Below are 18,421 nucleotides of genomic sequence, written 5' to 3'. Positions count from 1 at the left end.
CCCTCACTGTTCACTCATGAATTTTACATATGGCCTAGGCCCCCTCATACACACTGCCCCTTCATTTTACTCACTGCCACCCTGCATCCCCCATGGAATTAAAAAAGGGCCCCCCTTATTTCAAACACTGCCCATCCCCATAAATTTTGCAAAGGTACCCTTTATTTCACACATTACCCCCATAAATTTTTGATAGGGCCCCTCAACTAAAACACTGGTCACCCCTTATTTTAAATAGACCCCTTATTGTTCACATTGAACCCCCTGCCCATGAATTTCACATATGGTCCAGACCCCCTCATACACACTGCCCTCCGTCATTTTACACACTGCCTCCCAATGAATTTTACATTGGGCCCCCTCATACACACTGTCCCCCTCATTTTACACACTGCTACCCCCCTACCCCCATGATTTTTACAAAGGGCCCCCTTATTTCACAGCGTACTCCCATGATTTTTTGATAGGGCCCTCTTATTTTACACACTGCCCCCCCCCCATGAATTTTACATAAAGTCCCCTCATTTTACACACTGCCCCCTCACTGTTCAATTTGAACACCCTGCCCATGAATTTAATATATGGCCCAGGCCCCCTCATACACACTGCCCTCCCTCATTTTACACACTGCCCCCCATGAATTTACATTGCTCTCCACATACACACTGCCCCCCATCATTTTACACACTTCCACTCCCCATCTTCCCATGAATTTTACAAAGGACCTCCTTATATCCCTATGATGAATTTTTTATAGGGCACCCTCATTTTACACCCCTCCCCCCAGGCCTCTAGGCCTCTCTATTGGCAAAAGAAAGGCAAAAAGAAACTTTTACTTACCCCGTCCTGTTGCTACTGTTGTTGGTGCCGTCTGCTGAAAAGGGATGAGCGGCCATGTGATGACGTCTTATCGGGGCTGCGCATCAAGGGTCAGACTGCAACGGGTGGCGGAAAGGCCGCATCGAGTACTATTGCAGCCACTGACAGGGCCCTCCACTTCGACCTGCCATAGTGCCAGCTGTCATTGCCCGCTGTATTCTACAGCAAAACAGAAAGTGTGGTGAACACTCAGAGACAACATTAAATGCTTATCTACTGTGTGAAGCTGATATAGAGTAACTCAGCTCAGTTCAACAGCTTCAAAATATAGCTTTCCTTCAATTCTCAAAGTAGCAATGGATATATAGGGCCTGGCATAGAATTTATCTGCTCAGAGCCTCTTAGTATATGCAGCACGACGGGCAGGTTGTGGAGAACATGAAGAGCTGGTGTGTGATGAACCAGCTCTTGATAAATCCTCACAAAGATGTGATAACAGCTGTCAAGTGTGTGTACCATATAAAAAGAAGAGGCGTGCACAGCAAACCCAGTAAATGGTCCACATACAAAAATCATAATCTCTCCCAATTAAATGGGGTAGCTCCACTCAATCCACCACCCCTGGTCTATGAGAGGCAAAGAGGGAATATAGCACCCTACTGCATGTAAACCTCCATGTCATGAAGTCAAAAAGGCTGATCCCAAATGGTAATGCATATGTCATGGTACAGATATGCACAACGACATGTGATATTGTCATGTGATTATTCTGAGAGAATTTTGCCTAAAGTTCTCATTAAACTTGGATAGAGGATCGCTATTAGAGGCAAAACTGTTTGAAGTTCATGTTTATACAATTGCTTTATAGTTTTTAATGTTTAGCACAGAATCTATACACATACACTGCATATTTATGAGAATAAATAATAATGGTATGTCCTCTTGATGTCACCAAATTGAAACAGGATATGAGATAAACAGCGGATTTATGTGCCAGGGCAAAGGTTTTTCTGAAGAGTTATGTGGGTTGTTTGGTACAGGTTCTCCAAGACAGTAGTAGATTAGAATAAAGGTGGTTTGGGCAGTAGCCTGGGGCTCAAGGTTCGGTTGGTACAGGTTCTCCAAAACAATAGTGTAGCATAATATAGGCAGTTTGGGCAGTAGCCTGGGGCCCAAGCCTGAGACAAGAGCCTTTACTCATGAAATTCTCAGACATCTGTTCCTGCTCTTAATACACATGTACATGTATGTTTTTGCGCCATTTTTGTGACTTAACACCAAACTAGCTGCGCAGCAAAAATAACCATGTTTCTCTCATTTATCCTACCAATCCAGATGTTTTGCAGTGCCTAATGATATTCATCATTTGCGACTTTTCATTCAGGCATAAAAACAGGCGCGAATACACTCCAGCACGAAGGTGGCGTAAACTGAGAAATAACACTGAGCTCTTGTGCAGAGCAGCTCATCCCCAACATCAGAGCTCAGCAGACACTAATACAGACATTACAGACACTAATGCAGACTCTATTTACAGTTCATGACCTTCTATTTACAAACAATCTGCAAAAGCCTCAGCTCAGAGCAGCAGAGAAGAGAAGTTTGCAGCATTTTGCTGATACTACAGAGAAGTTTTCCGTGTAGCAGGATGACCACACTGGTGTCTGAGGAGGATACTGCCCAGATACTGGAACTCAACTCTCAGATGGTTGTAGCTTGTGATAATTCTGGCATAACAGTGCGCCAGAGTACAGGCACAGCAACTACACTTAAGCGCAAAAAGTGATCCATCTGGCCCAATGTATCTTAGGTCACTCAGATAATATTGTCCGAAGACTTCACCAAATAAATAAACCACTAGGTGCCTATGTAGTCCTAGGCCAAAAAGTTCTTTATTATTAAAAAGAGAGTTAGTGAAGTTTATTTTACATACATAATTCAAAAACACAAAAATTCATTTTCAAAGATAAAAACACTGTATTAGAGAAAACAGAGGGTTTGGCCAAAACAACAGAATAAAGGCATATAGTGGGCTGCCAGGATCAAATGATTTTTGGGTGGAATATCAGTATTATTTTGCTCTATTTTTGTATTATTTAAAAAAAAAAGGAAAATAAAATTGATTAGGAAAAATTTGCATCTATCTCTGCCATGCCATTGTATTTTCTTATTGCACTGTCCCTTTAAATAAATAAAGCTCCATCTATGAGCATTTATATGACAGCTAACCTAGACTTACAATACTCAAATTGTATTTGTACTTACTAGGGCAGACAGCAGGAGGAGTGAGAGGGCTTGGTAGTGGAGACCCGAGAGAGACACCCTCACCCTATGGTGGCCAATAGTCTTTGACAAAGGCTTACATTCTTTGCATTTTTTCAAAATGTACCATTGCCCAAATCCTTTCCAATCAGGTGGAGCAATTGAGTGTCCGGTGGCCCCCCATAAAAGGGGGGATATAGTAACATCTGTTTGGCATATTTATCATTAGAAGTTTCAGGAGCTTTTTTGAACATCAAATTTATGGTAGTGGCTTCCACAGCTTGATAAATGTGGCACATGTGTTAATGTCGCAGTAGATATGTGACAAGTCGCACATTTCCTGAGGAAGCAAGAACCGCTAAATGCATGTTCGGGCGCCAGACAACAAAGTGTCACTGGACAACATGGGTAACGATTTCCTTATGGTCCACTTTGCAATGTAATCTTGAGCAGGCCTGGCGCCAGCACCCGGCCAACCTTAGTAAATGACCCCCATTGTGTCTCAAGTTCACCTTTTTTGCGCCTGGTTTGTTCCCTTTCTTGTCTTGTGATTTATGAATGATCTTGTTTTGCGTTTTGTTAATTGCCGTATGTCAAATTCATTTGTGCCTAATTTTGCGCCAAAATTGTCTCAAATTATACCCCTACAAAGTAGATCTCATTTGTGATCAATAATGAAACAAAATTGAGAAAAGATGACAGAACATTCAGGGCTTCATTTTTGCACAAAAAAGTAACAGCATGTACAATGACCGGACTACATTTTGTTGTAAATGCAGAGACTAAACATTAAAGATATGTAAAAAAAATGTCTTGCTCAAATGAGTATTTGCCATTTTTATTATAATGTACAAGAAATGGAGTCTGATCAAATTTTTAGATTCTGCACATTAAGATTGACAATAATCCTATTCAAAAATATCATTCTATAGAAAATGATGAAGTCGTTACTTGAGAAATTTTACACTTTAAACCTGCGCTTAAGTATTTTTTCTTGTTGCATTGAGCTAATTTTTCATTTGGGAAGCGAAGATCATTCTTTCCAGTAATGAAAATGGAGGGTTTTTTTTAAAGTACAGCTGCTCAGAGCAGGTGTATTTTTGTGACTTTTTAGCGACTTTTAGGCGCAAAATTGTGATAGATGCCGTGCAAACATCTGCAGAACACAAATTCCCTATTCCCAGATAAGGTGCAGAGACTCAAAACCACTAAGTTCCGGACTTTTGTTGCACCCAAAAAGATAAATTTAATAACAGCGCCAAAAATATGTGCAAAAAAACTGTAAAAACAGTCTAAAAACTATGATCAATGTCCCCCAAAATGGTTGGTATTTATTCCAGAATTACTTTAATTTCCCTTTTGGATAAATCGTTGAAATAAAGAAATTACTTGTGAACATTTAAGGATCACATAATTAGGTGAACAAAAAACCTATGACAAATAACTTCAACAGTCTACTCTAAGAATCTCCTATTTTCTAATTCACATCCAAGACATATTGAGGAAAGAGCATTTCTAGAAAAACCTCCACATAATGAGGGGCAATTATTATTTGTTTTCCAACAGTCTTTTGGCAGACGTTTATCTTATCGTCGCTACAAATTCTCTTCTTTTCCAACACAAATGCCTTTTTTGTCCCTAAATTTGGGCGCAGCTTTTTAATCCCAAATTTCTTGCACTTCTAGTGACTTTTTTTGGTAAATTTTTTGACACAAAATTAGACCAAACAAAAGCAGGTCTACCAACTTCTAAGCTCCTTCATTAATGTGGTTTGACATTTCTGATCCTCATTCTTTTTCTTCTTCTTCATACATTAAGGTCGTGTGCGCCACAACATAGCATCACAGTGCATAAAACTGCTAAAATCCGGCGACAAAAAGAACAACTTGTGCAAAAAATAATGAATGACCAAAAACGTTTTTGACCCGCAAAGTAGTTAAGTGTAACAAAATCCATTGTTTCCTACAGTATAAAAGTGCATACAGTATATGGTAGTAGGAATTGCCTTCGCTCTGATGGAAAGAATGCGTAGTACAAGACACCCAAGTCATTGTAAGATTGAAAAGTAACCTCTTCATCAACAATTAGATTAAACAAAGAACAAATACACAAAAAAAATCTTCCATATGAACCCAAAATGAAGACAGAAACTGTAGAACTGGATTGCATAGTACGTGGCCAGCAAAACATGCATCAGACACAAGAGCAGACAAAATACCACATTGTTTTACTATTCCAAAGTTGAAAACGTGTAAACAAATCAGACATGTCTTCAAACACAATGATAAGATCAGGTTAAAAGGTTTGACAAGAGAATGCATCATTATAGGTGTCTAAAACTTCCTGCAACTCCTAGCAACCCTACATTACAGTTATGAAAAAGCCAGACTAAAATATGTCCAAACAGTTATAATGAAGCCCACTGCTGCTCAGACTCATCTCAAACCAGTCAAAGAATGTAAAACAAGTTGAGCAGATTTTTTTTTTCTTTAGGCAACACATATTATAATTTGACATTTAAAGGTATTTAGTAACCAGGTTTATAAAGCTGCGAGTAATAATTTACAATAAGATTGATAGTGCTCACTATTGAAGAGATATGGAGTCAAAAGGGCTGAGTGCTAGATCGTCCTGTCAGGCTCCAGGGGTAGTGGACCCACTGGACCACCGCGGACGATGGCGTAAGCCGACACCTGGGACGGGAGTCTAAGTGACAACCGGTTTTCACCAGAGCCCATCACAAAGCAGGTTGTACTTGCTGCGGCATGGTACCACCAGGCCGTTCCACAGGTGCGACTTTGTCCGTGGGGGCAGCCAAGGCGAGGTACAGAAACGGAAGGCAGGTTCGGGTTGGGGAAAGGCAGGAGGTCAAGACAGGCGGCTAAGGTTCAGGGTCAGAGGCAAAGCAGAAGGTCAGTGCTGGCAGCAATGGAGTGTAAACGGGAACAGGTCAGGGGTCACAAGGGCAGATCAATACACAGATACATGGCAAAGCAACAAGCTTTCTCTGCGACAAAAAGCAAGAAGATCCAGCAGGTGATGCTGGGAGAAGCCAGATTTTAAGCATTTCCTTAAAAAGAGCCAGCACCAATCAGCGGTGTGCTGGCCTTTTAAATCTTCTGAAGCCAGTGCGCCCTAGTAGGCGGGGACCTGCACACACATTTGCTAGACAGAAGGCACGCCCATTCAGTATCAAAAGGGAATTGACTGGAAAGCTAACTGAAGTATAATATATCTAGGGCACCACCATTTATTAATATAGCAGTCCCAGGAAACAATGAAAACAGGGCAGAGCACATCCAATTATGATCCAACAATTCTTTATTGCATATCCATTAGAAATGACACACAATCTGTGTGCATGGTCGGTGTAGGTACAGCACACGTACGTGTTTCAGTTTAATACAAAGCCTTAGTCATGGTATATCAAGATTACGTTAAAAACACTCTTTATAACACAGTTATACACCTAATCAATTAGTATCTCAATACATCACACCCGGCTAGGTGAAAGTAAAGGTACTCGAACATTTTCATTGCATATATAAACAATAATATAGAACTAACATATACTCATGTGCAATCAATAGATATATGTTAAGTCATTTTTAGAATTCATTCCATTGGGATATCTGGAATTTAAAGCCAGAATCCAGAATGCTTCTCACATTTGATGGCAAAAACCGCAAACAAAAAATTTCTTTCTTTATTAAACATAAAACAATTAAAGGTATTTACACGGTACATTACCATTGCTGTAGGACCGGGCATTTTACAGAAAGTGGAGGGTGCTACAATACAAATTTGGGAACTGTAAACCTTTTAATAACTTTTGGTTAAAAATTTTATGTGTGACAAAATGGCTAAAAAAACATTAATTCAGGCATTTGGCCTTTAAAAAAAAAAAAAAAAAATTATTATTTTTTTAACCTCCCCCAAAGCCTGTTCTCTTATACAATATATTGAATTGCAATTATATACAGGCGGTCCCCTACTTAAGGACACCCGACTTACAGACAACCCATAGTTACAGACAGACCCCTCTCACCTCTGGTGAAGCTTTCTGAATGCTTTACTATTGTCCCAGAATGCAATGATCATCTGTAATGTGTCTGTAATGAAGCTTTATTAATAACCTTTGGTCCCATTACAGCAAAAAATGTTTTTATTTTTTGCTGTAATGGGGCCAAATTTTTTTTGTCTGGATCTACAATTATAAAATACACAGTTTCGACTTACATACAAATTCAACTTAAGAACACCCCTCCAGACCCTATCTTGTATGTAACCCGGGGACTGCCTGTACTTCCCAATAACAGCCTGTCGCATCAAATTTGATGTGTGGAGGCATAATACCTTAATTAATGAACTTGCTCTGTTTCTTGAAATACATACAATCTGTAAAAATAAAAGGATATTTTTAAACTGGCTTTTATCAAGCATTCGGAATATTGAGAACAAGTTGACAATGAAAGAATAGTTTTAGCATGAAAGTCATAAAGCTAAATGTCTCTCAATCTTATTTGTACTTTCGTGTCTCCCTGACAATGATATTTTCATATTTGCTCCCACTCTTAACTGTTTAAAGTATTTGTTACCATTGACATATGCACTTAACCTTTGACTTTTAAAGTCCTTTAATTCAGATTCCTAGATAATCATTTATTATCTTTCAGCACATATCTTCTCTTATTTGCACATTCTCCAAGTACGTCCACCTATTTAAAAATATTTTGATGAACTGATTTGTCGGAAACAGAACAGCCACAGCAATAAATGCAGGTCACAAAGTTGACTGTGAAGTAGTTTTTAGAGAATTTCTATTATCAGTAGATAATAGGATACCCATACACATTGGCCCACATTTATAAAGGGCCTTGGGCCAGTATTCTGGCGATATTTGCACACAAATACATGGGAAAACTGCTTACACGTATACTTATGAAGCTTGTGAGCTAGTATTGTGTGACCATCACAACACAATACTTTGCACCTAAAGGGGCATCCGGTACGTGTTTGCACCGTGTACCACATTAATGTCGACATAATTGTGTCACACGCCCATTAAACAAAACAGAAACAAACTGCTGCGTCGGTCTTCATTAATTGCCTCACTATTAATAAATCTGGACCCTAGTGTTTAACAGGGAAAAAAACAGTGTGGGAAAAAAATGTGCCTACTGTAGATAGTGTTAAGGATATCACACTGGTCTTGAATGCCATCTTACATACTGTCAGACATTTTAAAGACTCAGTATTAATTTCACATAACTTTGTGTAGTGAAAACTAAAGTTTGGGTGGGGTTCGTACCTCAGCACACAAAGACTTAGCACTCGCTAGCACCACCTAGAGGAAGGTATCCAGGTGAACATCTGGGCATTTTATTTATGTGAAGACAGCCAATGGTTCTACATTCCTTTGTGTGCTTACATCCAATAGTGTTGCATTTCCTGGGTCAAACCACCCAGTAGTATTGCCCGCTTGTGTGTTATGACTTTCCAGATAAGAGTTTCAGGGCCAAAGAGAATAAAGCAGTCTTGAGCTAATCTTCAGAAAGGATAATGTGTCTTTCCTGGTTTACTCCATTCCAAGCTGGAATACAGACTCTATAATTTGAAAGTCACCTTTACAATGATTAGGGGTTTGAGCCCCAGATAAAAATCTGTAAGAATAGCTAGAGATCTGAAATACAGATTTTATGTTATAAAGTAATTCAAACAATAATACCATGTGCGCGTCTGTGCGTGCGGCTAATTCGGAAGTGCCGGAGAGCCAGTGACATCACTGAGCTCTCGGGCACATTCGCGCCTGCGCAACTTCGAGTGCCGAAGCTTCCTTAGGGTACTTTAACCGTAGGTTGTCTGATCGATCCTACCATTCACTGCCATACTACAGTATGGCAGTATATGGGGATGTTCCTCCTCATTTATTACAATGTGCTGATAGCACATTGTAATGATTGGGTTAACACGGTGCAGCATCGGGTCTTCATGACGATGGATCGTTGCTCCCTGAGCAATGAACCTCGACAAGATGGCAGCGCCCATGCGCCACCATCTTTTTGAAGCCACTGATGGCGATCGGCGGGAAAACACCAAGAGGCAGCAAAGACTTACCAGCTCTTGAGCCCTCTCCATGCACCCGCACCCGGCATGTGACATAGTATTATTTCACATGTCGGTAAGGGTTAACTAAGAGCATTACTGTTACACAGTGACACAGGCTCTTTGCACTGGTATATAGACATATTGGGGGTCATTTACTAAGGGCCCGATTCGCGTTTTCCCGACGTGTTACCCGAATATTTCCGATCTGCGCCGAGTTTCCCTGTATTGCCCCCGGATTGTGGCGCATCGGCGCTGGCATGCATGCGACGGAAATCGGGGGGCATGGCCTAACGAAAACCCGACGGATTCGGAAAAACCGCTGCATTAAAAAAAAAGTGTCGCGGAGCTTTGCACTTGCCTTCACTAGGAATAGGCCGGTGAACTTGAGTGCGTTCCGATGCTCTTCAGCACAGCAGCGCCACCTGGTGGACGTCGGAGGAACTACCTTAATGAATCCCAGCCGGACCTGAATCCACCGCAGAGAACGCACCGCTGGATCGCGAATGGACCAGGTAAGTAAATCTCCCCCATTATTATTATTATTATTATTATTATTTTTATTATAATGGAGATAATTATTATTATTAATATGCGAGAAGATCCCTCTCTATATACCAGTGCATGGTTTCTAATCTACTTCTAATTACTTACTCTATTCTTTATCCCTTTATTCTTTGAGTCAGGACAATCAAGGGGATACCAAATTTAGACGGGATTTATTATGTTTTAGTAAATCTTTTCTTAGACCAATAACTTTTCTATACTTTTCTGTAAGTAGCTGTTTAAGGTGTCATTTTTGTGGTACTCGATGACATTTAAATTAATACCATTTTGTGGAGAAAATCAAAGTATTTTTTGTGCGCCTTATAGTCTGAAAATTATGGTACTTCAAACAGGCCGCAAAAAAGGAATCATATTTCCTTGTTTGCAGGCCTAAATGTGCACACATTCATGTGCAGGAGGCCTTAAACATGTTTTTCAAGCATTTTTATTACTTTCTGCATAGTCAAAAATGTACATATACTAAGCTTAATATGCCTTAAAACTATTTGGGACAGACCATATGATGATGTGGATGTTGATGAAGTCCTAGAAATAAACATGCTTTCATTCGAAATGTGCATATCAACCAAAGAATTTAGGGGCAAAGCTGAAAAGTAGAGATGAGCGAGTATACTCATCCGAGCTTGATGCTCGTTCGAGTATTAAGGTACTCGAAACGGCTCGTTGCTCGGACGAGTATTTCCCCTGCTCGAGATCGAGCATTTAATTAAAAAAACACAGTGAAGAACAATGAAGAATAGAATAAAAACAGTGAACACAGGATCATTTAAGTGAAAAACACAGTGAAGAACACAGTGAAGAATAGATTACAGATGTTCGGCACATCTGCTTACTTGTCGGAAGTTACGCGCGGAACGGTGCGAACAAAAAAGTATGTGAAGAACAATATATATGTGTGAAGAACACATTGAAGAACACGGTGAGCAGCACAGAGACACCGGGGAGCAGCACAGAGACACCGGGGAGCAGTAGCACGGAGACATCGGGGGAACAGCAGCACAGAGACATCGGGGGAACAGCAGCACGGAGACACCGAAGCAGCACAGAGACATCGGGGCAGCACGGAGACATCAGGGCAGCACGGAGACATCAGGGCAGCACGGAGACATCGGGGCAGCACGGAGACATCGGGGCAGCACGGAGACATCGGGGAAGCACGGAGACATTGGGGCAGAAGGGAGACACCGGGGCAGCACGGAGACACCGGGGCAGCACGGAGACACCGGGGCAGCACGGAGACATCGGGCAGCATGGAGGCATCGGGGCAGCACGGAGATAACGGGGTAGCACGGAGACATTGGGGAAGCACGGATATAACGGGGCAGCACAGAGACATCGGGCAGAACGGAGACATTGGGGCAGAACGGAGACACCGGGGCAGCACGGAGACACCGGGGCAGCACGGAGACACCTGGGCAGCGCGGAGACATCGGGGCAGAACGGAGACACCGGGGCAGCACGGAGACACCAGGGCAGCAAGGAGACACCTGGGCAGCACGGAGACATCGGGCAGCACGGAGACACCGGGGCAGCACGGAGACACCTGGGCAGCGCGGAGACATCGGGGCAGAACAGAGACACCGGGGCAGCACGGAGACACCGGGGCAGCACGGAGACATCGGGCAGCACGGAGACATCGGGGCAGCACGGAGACAACAAGGCAGCTCGGAGACATCGGGCAGAACTGAGACACCGGGGAGCAGCAGCACGGATCCCGGGACAGCTTATCTCCCGACAAGTAAGCAGATGTGCCGAACATCTGCAATCTATTCTTCACTGTGTTTTTCACTGCGTTTTTCACTTAAATGATCACTGTTTTTATTCTATTCTTCACTGTTCTTCACATGGGCTAACTTGTCGGGAGATAATATACGCGCAGAACAGTGAAGAATAGATTGCAGATGTTTGCATACATCTGCTAACTTATGAGAAGACATTCTTTTTCAATTAAATAACACATTTTATTCCCGAACCATGGCCCCTTTGAAAAATGCTCGAGTCTCCCATTGACTTCAATGGGGCTCGTTATTCGAGACGAGCACTCGAGCATCAGGAAAAGTTTGTCTCGAATAACGAGCACTCGAGCATTTTAGTGCTCGCTCATCTCTACTGAAAAGTGAAAAGGCAGGTGTCATCAATGCAGCTATAAATATGGCTCAGTTACACCAGTTATGACAGGAGGAATGGGCCCAAGTTCTACCAACTATTGTGAGAAACTTGTGGAAGGATAACCAAAACGTTTGACCCAAGTCATACAGTTTAATGGCAATAGTACCAGATACTAATGAAATGTATGTAAACTTTTGACTTTGCAGAAAGTAATAAAAATACCTTAAAAAGTCTCTCTCATTATTCTGGGAAATATAATTAATAATGGTATGCCTAATTGACCTAAAAGGAAATGGTTTATTTTGATTTCATGCTAGATAGTGAGAAAATCATGCATATCTGTCCTTTTATATAGTGAATGTAAACGTCTGGTTTTTAAATGTATATCAAAATACAAAATATGCAAAACAATGGGGCAGATTTATCAAGTGTCTGAAAGTCAGAATATTTCCAGTTGCCCATGGCAACCAATCACAGCTCAGCTTTCATTTTACCAGTGTTCATGAATATTTTAAAGGGGAGCTGTGATTGGTTGCCATGGGCAACTGGAAATATTCTGACTTTCAGACACTTGATAAATCTGCCCCAATATATTCTGCTCATTTTATGAGTGCAAAGCTCCACCTAGTGTCCTTGACAATAAAAGCTAGCAAAGTGACTATGCCAGACAATATAAAGGAAATGTGTGCCTAAACCATCTAAATCAGTGATGGCGAACCTTTTAGAGGCAGAGTGCCCAAACTACAACAAAGACCCACTTATTTATCGCAAAGTGCCAACACAGAAATTTAATTTGTGATTTATACTCCCTTCTCTGTCACAGTTTTCATTGATACCAGCACCCTGAGGACACCAATAAAGCAGAAAATAGTCCCAAGTAGAGCTGTCACTTTAAAATAGCTCTGTGCACAGCAAGTCCTGGGCTGTTTGGCACTGTAGGAAGATACCTGGAGTCATCTCAGGTGATGGCCTGAGTGCCCACAGAAAGGGCTCTGAGTGCCACCTCTGGCACCAGTGCCATAGGTTAGCCATCACTGATCTAAATCATAACACTATGTCATACTATTTGCACATGTGTTTCTGCAAACATATTTAATTGATGTTAAGAATAAATCAAAGGAGCAAAAAACTAATTAGATTTTTATTGGTCACTAATATTCTTGGTTGAAAAAATAAGAAATAGTTATCAGACATACAACTAAACACTACAATGGGGCACTACATTCTCTGTGGGGAAGGTGCTTCCACTGTTCTGATATCTCCATGGCTCTGCAGATGCCTTCTGTGTTCTGTTTGGTGCCTAACTAGCAGGTCATGGCCACATATGACAGTGTTGTACCTGGGATAAGTCATATACAATATGTGGGTATAAACTTCTCTTTGGGCATACAGCAGGGTGCAGAAGAAAAGAAACACTATTTAGCTTTTAGATCACAGTCGGCTTGTTTTTTGTATTCCAGGTCACTTTTACAGAACATTGGAGTTATAGTAGAATACCCTAGAAGTGACCTCATTTTGGAAACTGCACCCTTATGAAGCATATACAGTGATGTAGTGAGCAATACCCCAGGTATTGTACTAATTTAATTTCCAGTTATGAATCCAGAGCTATTTTTCTAGAAGTTTGTCATTTCACTGCACAGTTTGTGTCAACATAGTTACACACACCAAATTAAGCAGCAATAACTTGTGAAGTGCATATTCCTCTTAGATAAATGAAACATTTGGAGATAAAGTTTATTTTAAAACATACACCTAATGTTTTACAGGCCGTTGCTAAACAATTCTGTGAAACACATAAAATGCTACCTATACCACTTTTCAAATTCCTTGAAAGGTATAGCTTTGAAAATGGGGTCACTTGTTTATTGTTTAACTGTTTTGGTATCTCAAGGGGTCTTCAAGTACAACACAGACCTAAAATCTAGTTCAACATTGGCACTCTAGGGTATTTCAGGAGAAACTGTGTATTAAACGGTGTGTGTCAAATTCAAATTCACTATGCTTTTTGTGCTTTTTTGATTCAGGACTTCCTTTTTAAGGTAAAAGATGGCGACTACCCTCTTGTATACACATCCAATTGCAGCTTTTCAATTCCATGCAGTAAGACAGGGTCACACTCAGGATCAACACAATGGGGGACATTTACTTACCCGGTCGCTGCGCGATCCCCTAGGTGCGCAGTCCGATGAGGAGGAAGTCTGCCGCGATTCAACAAGATCGTGCGCCCGATATCCTGCATGTGTCGCTATCCCGCTCAGGTCCGCTGGAGTTCACCTTCTTCTTCCCAGTGAATGTGAGTGCATGTCTTGTGACACAATTTGGATTGTTAAATCCCACGCGTAGTCTGAATCCATCGCATCATCCGTCGGCCCGCCCCCCGGACGTGTTAGCCGGCGCAATTGCGACACATTACAATCATGTGCGACGCAATCCCCGGCTCGGTCCCCAAAAATGTTGAAAAACCCAACAGAAATGAAGCCGCGGGACCTTAGTAAATAAGCCCCAGTATGCGTTGTAGACCGTGCACAGGGGTGCTCAATCTCCACATGAAACAACTTGTAGTATGCAATAGAATGGGAGGGCACTCACCAAAGCGCAGTTCTCAAATTTCTACATGTACATTTTCTTTATTTCATAGTGTAAAATTACATACCGGGGAGAGGGAGTGATGCACGCAGTGCACAGCAAAAACAGCGACGGCCATTTCGCGGGGTGTGCGCTTCTTTCGGCTTGCTTGTGATCATGTGACAACCAGATCCCTCCTCCCTAGCTCCTCCCACTAGTTTAATACGAATGTAAGGCAATAAAATATTTCTCGTAGCGTCATAGGCCCACACATGTGTATTAAATAACACCTAATAGGGCTATGTACATACAAAACTATTCAAAAACTAAGACCTTGAAGCTTTACAACCCTGAGCCCTCACGGACCGGGAAAATCCAAAATGGCGCTGAAATATGCATTACGTGCATCACGCCTTCTCCCCATTTTCCAGGTTGAAGTACGCTTTTGCCTCGGTTCCTGTTCTTACTAGGCCTGACACAGAGAAGCCCTTTCATCCCGAGTGGATGCATCCTCAGTAGGAGCTGGACTCAACCAGAAAGGGCCTAAGGGCCAAACTCTCACATGTGGCTTCTTTTCAAAGACTTTTTCTCCCGCAGATAGAAATTATTCTATTGGTGACAAAGAACTGCTAGCCATCAAACTTGCTCTGGAGGAATGACGCTATCTACTGGAGGGGGCTCTCCATCCCGTTTGTGTGTATACAGATCACAAGAATATTCTGTTCCTCCAGACAGCTCAGCTCTTAAATCCCAGGCAAGCTGTTGGTCGTTGTTTTTCTCACGCTTTAACCTGACGATTTCCGTCCCATGGACAAGAATATCAAGGCTGATGCCCTGTCCCATGCTTCGTATGTTGTTTGAGAAGAGCCAGTTCCTCGGCATATCATCTCTCCTGAACAAATTGTTTTTGCAGCTACGGTGGATCTTTAGCAGCTACCTCCCAGCAAAACGTACGTCAGACCTGCTCTCCGGAAGAGGATTCTGTCTCGGGGACATTCTTCTCTAATAGCTGGGCGCCCAGCAGTGCAACGTTCTGTGGCGCTCATCTCCCGCTACTACTGGTGGCCAGACCTAGCCAAAGATGTTTGGGATTTTGTGGGATCCTGCTCCTCCTGTGACCGTAACAAAGCTTCTCGTCTTAAACTGGCTGGACTGCTACTTCAGTTGCTCCTCTGGCAATACTGTCATCTCGGTGGTGACGGCCCGGTTTTCCTAGATTTTCCACTTCCAGGTCTTCCGTGTTCTTCACGACTTGCCAGTTTGTTCTTCAAGCATATCTTCTGGCTGTGTTGACTTCGATACACATTGTGTCCGACCAAGGGGTCCAGTTTGTGTCCAAGTTCTGGCGTTGATTGTGTAACCAGCTGCAAGTGAATCTGGACTTTTCTTCTGCTCACCACCCTCAGTCAAATGGTCAAGTAGAAAGGGTGAACCAGACTTTGGGCTGTTACCTCCGCCACTTTGTCTCAGCCCATCAAGATAACTGGGCTGATCTGCTACTTCGGGCTGAGTTCCCCTATAATTCCCTGGATTCTGGGTCTGCTGGCGCAGCACCGTTCTTTGTGGTCTACGGACAAATCCCTCATCCTCCTCTACCACTGTCTTCTCAGAGCTTGGCCCCCAACTTTGTGCTCTTGTACATCTCTGTCGCTCCGCCACTGATGTCATCTCACCAGGCTGTGAAATCTGAGAAGAAGCAGGAGCTGTACAGGAGCACAAAGGTGGGGGCTAAGCTCTGAGGAGTGAGTAGCACAGACAAGGCACATGTTGTTTTTTGAAATGCATCCAAACCAAAGCCCAGCCCCTGTATAACACACAAGTACACTCACCGGCCACTTTATTAGGTACACCATGCTAGTAACGGGTTGGACCCCCTTTTGCCTTCAGAACTGCCTCAATTCTTCGTGGCATAGATTCAACAAGTTGCTGGAAGCATTCCTCAGAGATTTTGGTCCATATTGACATGATGGCATCACACAGTTGCCGCAGATTTGTCGGCTGCACAACCATGATGCGAATCTCCCGTTCCACCACATCCCAAAGATGCTTGTTAGGATCAGTGGATCCTCTGGACCACCGCGGGAGATGTAACTAGCCAACACACGGAACCGGAGCCTAGCGGCACCTGGTATTCACCAGAGCCCGCCGCAAAGCGGGTTGGACTTGCTGCGGCAGGATACCACTAGGTCGTTCCCAGGTGTGACTAGCCCACGGTGGCAGCCGAGGTCGAGGTACCTTAGCGGATGACAATCTCGTAGACAGGTCCAGGCACAGGGTCAGGGCAGGCGGCAGAGATGCAACGTCAGGTCCAAGTCCGGGGTCAGCAACAGGAGGTCCAGGCAGGTGGGAACGGGAACACAGGCACACGGAACACAGCAACATGGAGGAACTCAGGTAACACAGCAACACAGGACTCAGGAGCGGGAACACACAGGAATACACAGGAATACAGGAATACACAGGAACGCAGGAATACTCGCTTGGAAGCTTTCTCTAAGGATATGAGGCACAAGGATCCGGCAGGGGACACAGGAAGAGGCAGGATTCTTAAAGGTGAGGTTCAGCCAGTGCACCAATTAGCGGTGCGCTGGCCCTTTAAATTTTCGGCAGGAGCCGCGTGCGCCCTAGGAGGCGTTGCAACGTTGCTCAATTGGTACCAAGGGGCCCAAAGAGTGCCAAGAAAATATTCCCCACACCATGACACCACCACCACCAGCCTGAACTGTTGATACAAGGCAGGATGGATCCATGCTTTCATGTTGTTGACGCCAAATTCTGACCCTACCATCCGAATGTCGCAGCAGAAATCGAGACTCATCAGACCATGCAACGTTTTTCCAATCTTCTACTGTCCAATTTCAATGAGCTTGTGCAAATTGTAGCCTCAGTTTCCTGTTCTTAGCTGAAAGGAGTGGCACCCGGTGTGGTCTTCTGCTGCTGTAGCCCATCTGCCTCAAAGTTCGACGTACTGTGCATTCAGAGATGCTCTTCTGCCTACCTTGGTTGTAACGGGTGGCGATTTGAGTCACTGTTGCCTTTCTATCAGCTCGAACCAGTCTGCCCTTTCTCCCCTGACCTCTGGCATCAACAAGGCATTTCTGCCCACAGAACTGCCGTTCACTGGATGTTTTTCTTTTTCGGACCATTCTCTGTAAACCCTGGTTGTGCGTGAAAATCCCAGTAGATCAGCAGTTTCTGAAATACTCAGACCAGCCCTTCTGGCACCAACAACCATGCCACGTTCTAAGGCACTCAAATCACCTTTCTTCCCCATACTGATGCTCGGTTTGAACTGCAGGAGATTGTCTTGACCATATCTACATGCCTAAATGCACTGAGTTGCCTCCATGTGATTGGCTGATTAGAAATTAAGTGTTAACGAGCAGATGACAGGTGTACCTAATAAAGTGGCCGGTGAGTGTATATTGTAATGCAAATGCTTATAAAAGGCAGAAAGGCATTTTTGCACTGCAGGTGTAATGGGCTTCTGCAGCCTGTCTTTAGTGAAAATGAGGTCCATGGTGACAAGTTCCCTTTAATCCGGCGGCTCCCATCACTCCAATCCAGATCATTGAGCTTCTGGTGAGAAGAGAAGGCTTCTTTGTGTTTCCTGTGCCTGTTCCCGTGTTCCCGTTCCTTCCTTGTCTTGATCTGTTGCTGACCCCACATCTGAACTCTGACCTCTGCGTCTCTCCCGTCTGCCCTGACTGCCTGTCTGTCTTTGCCCGCGAGTCTGGGCTTTATTTCTGTACTGCAACCTTAGCTGTTACCGGGGGCTAGTCGCACCTGTGGAACGACCTGGTGGCACCCCGCTGCAGCAAGAACATCCCGCTTTGCGGCGGGCTCTGGTGAAGATCAGGTGCCACTTAGACTCCGGTTCCAGGTGTCGGCTAGAACCATCTCCCGCAGTGGTCCAGGGGGTTCACTGACCCGAACCCTGACACATATGATCCAAAATTTACCACTAACCTGAAGCATAACATGTCACAAA

Source organism: Engystomops pustulosus, chromosome 5 (assembly GCF_040894005.1).
Source record: "Engystomops pustulosus chromosome 5, aEngPut4.maternal, whole genome shotgun sequence".
In the NCBI taxonomy this organism is placed as follows: Eukaryota; Metazoa; Chordata; class Amphibia; order Anura; family Leptodactylidae; genus Engystomops; species Engystomops pustulosus.
Note: the sequence above shows the minus strand (reverse complement) of the source record.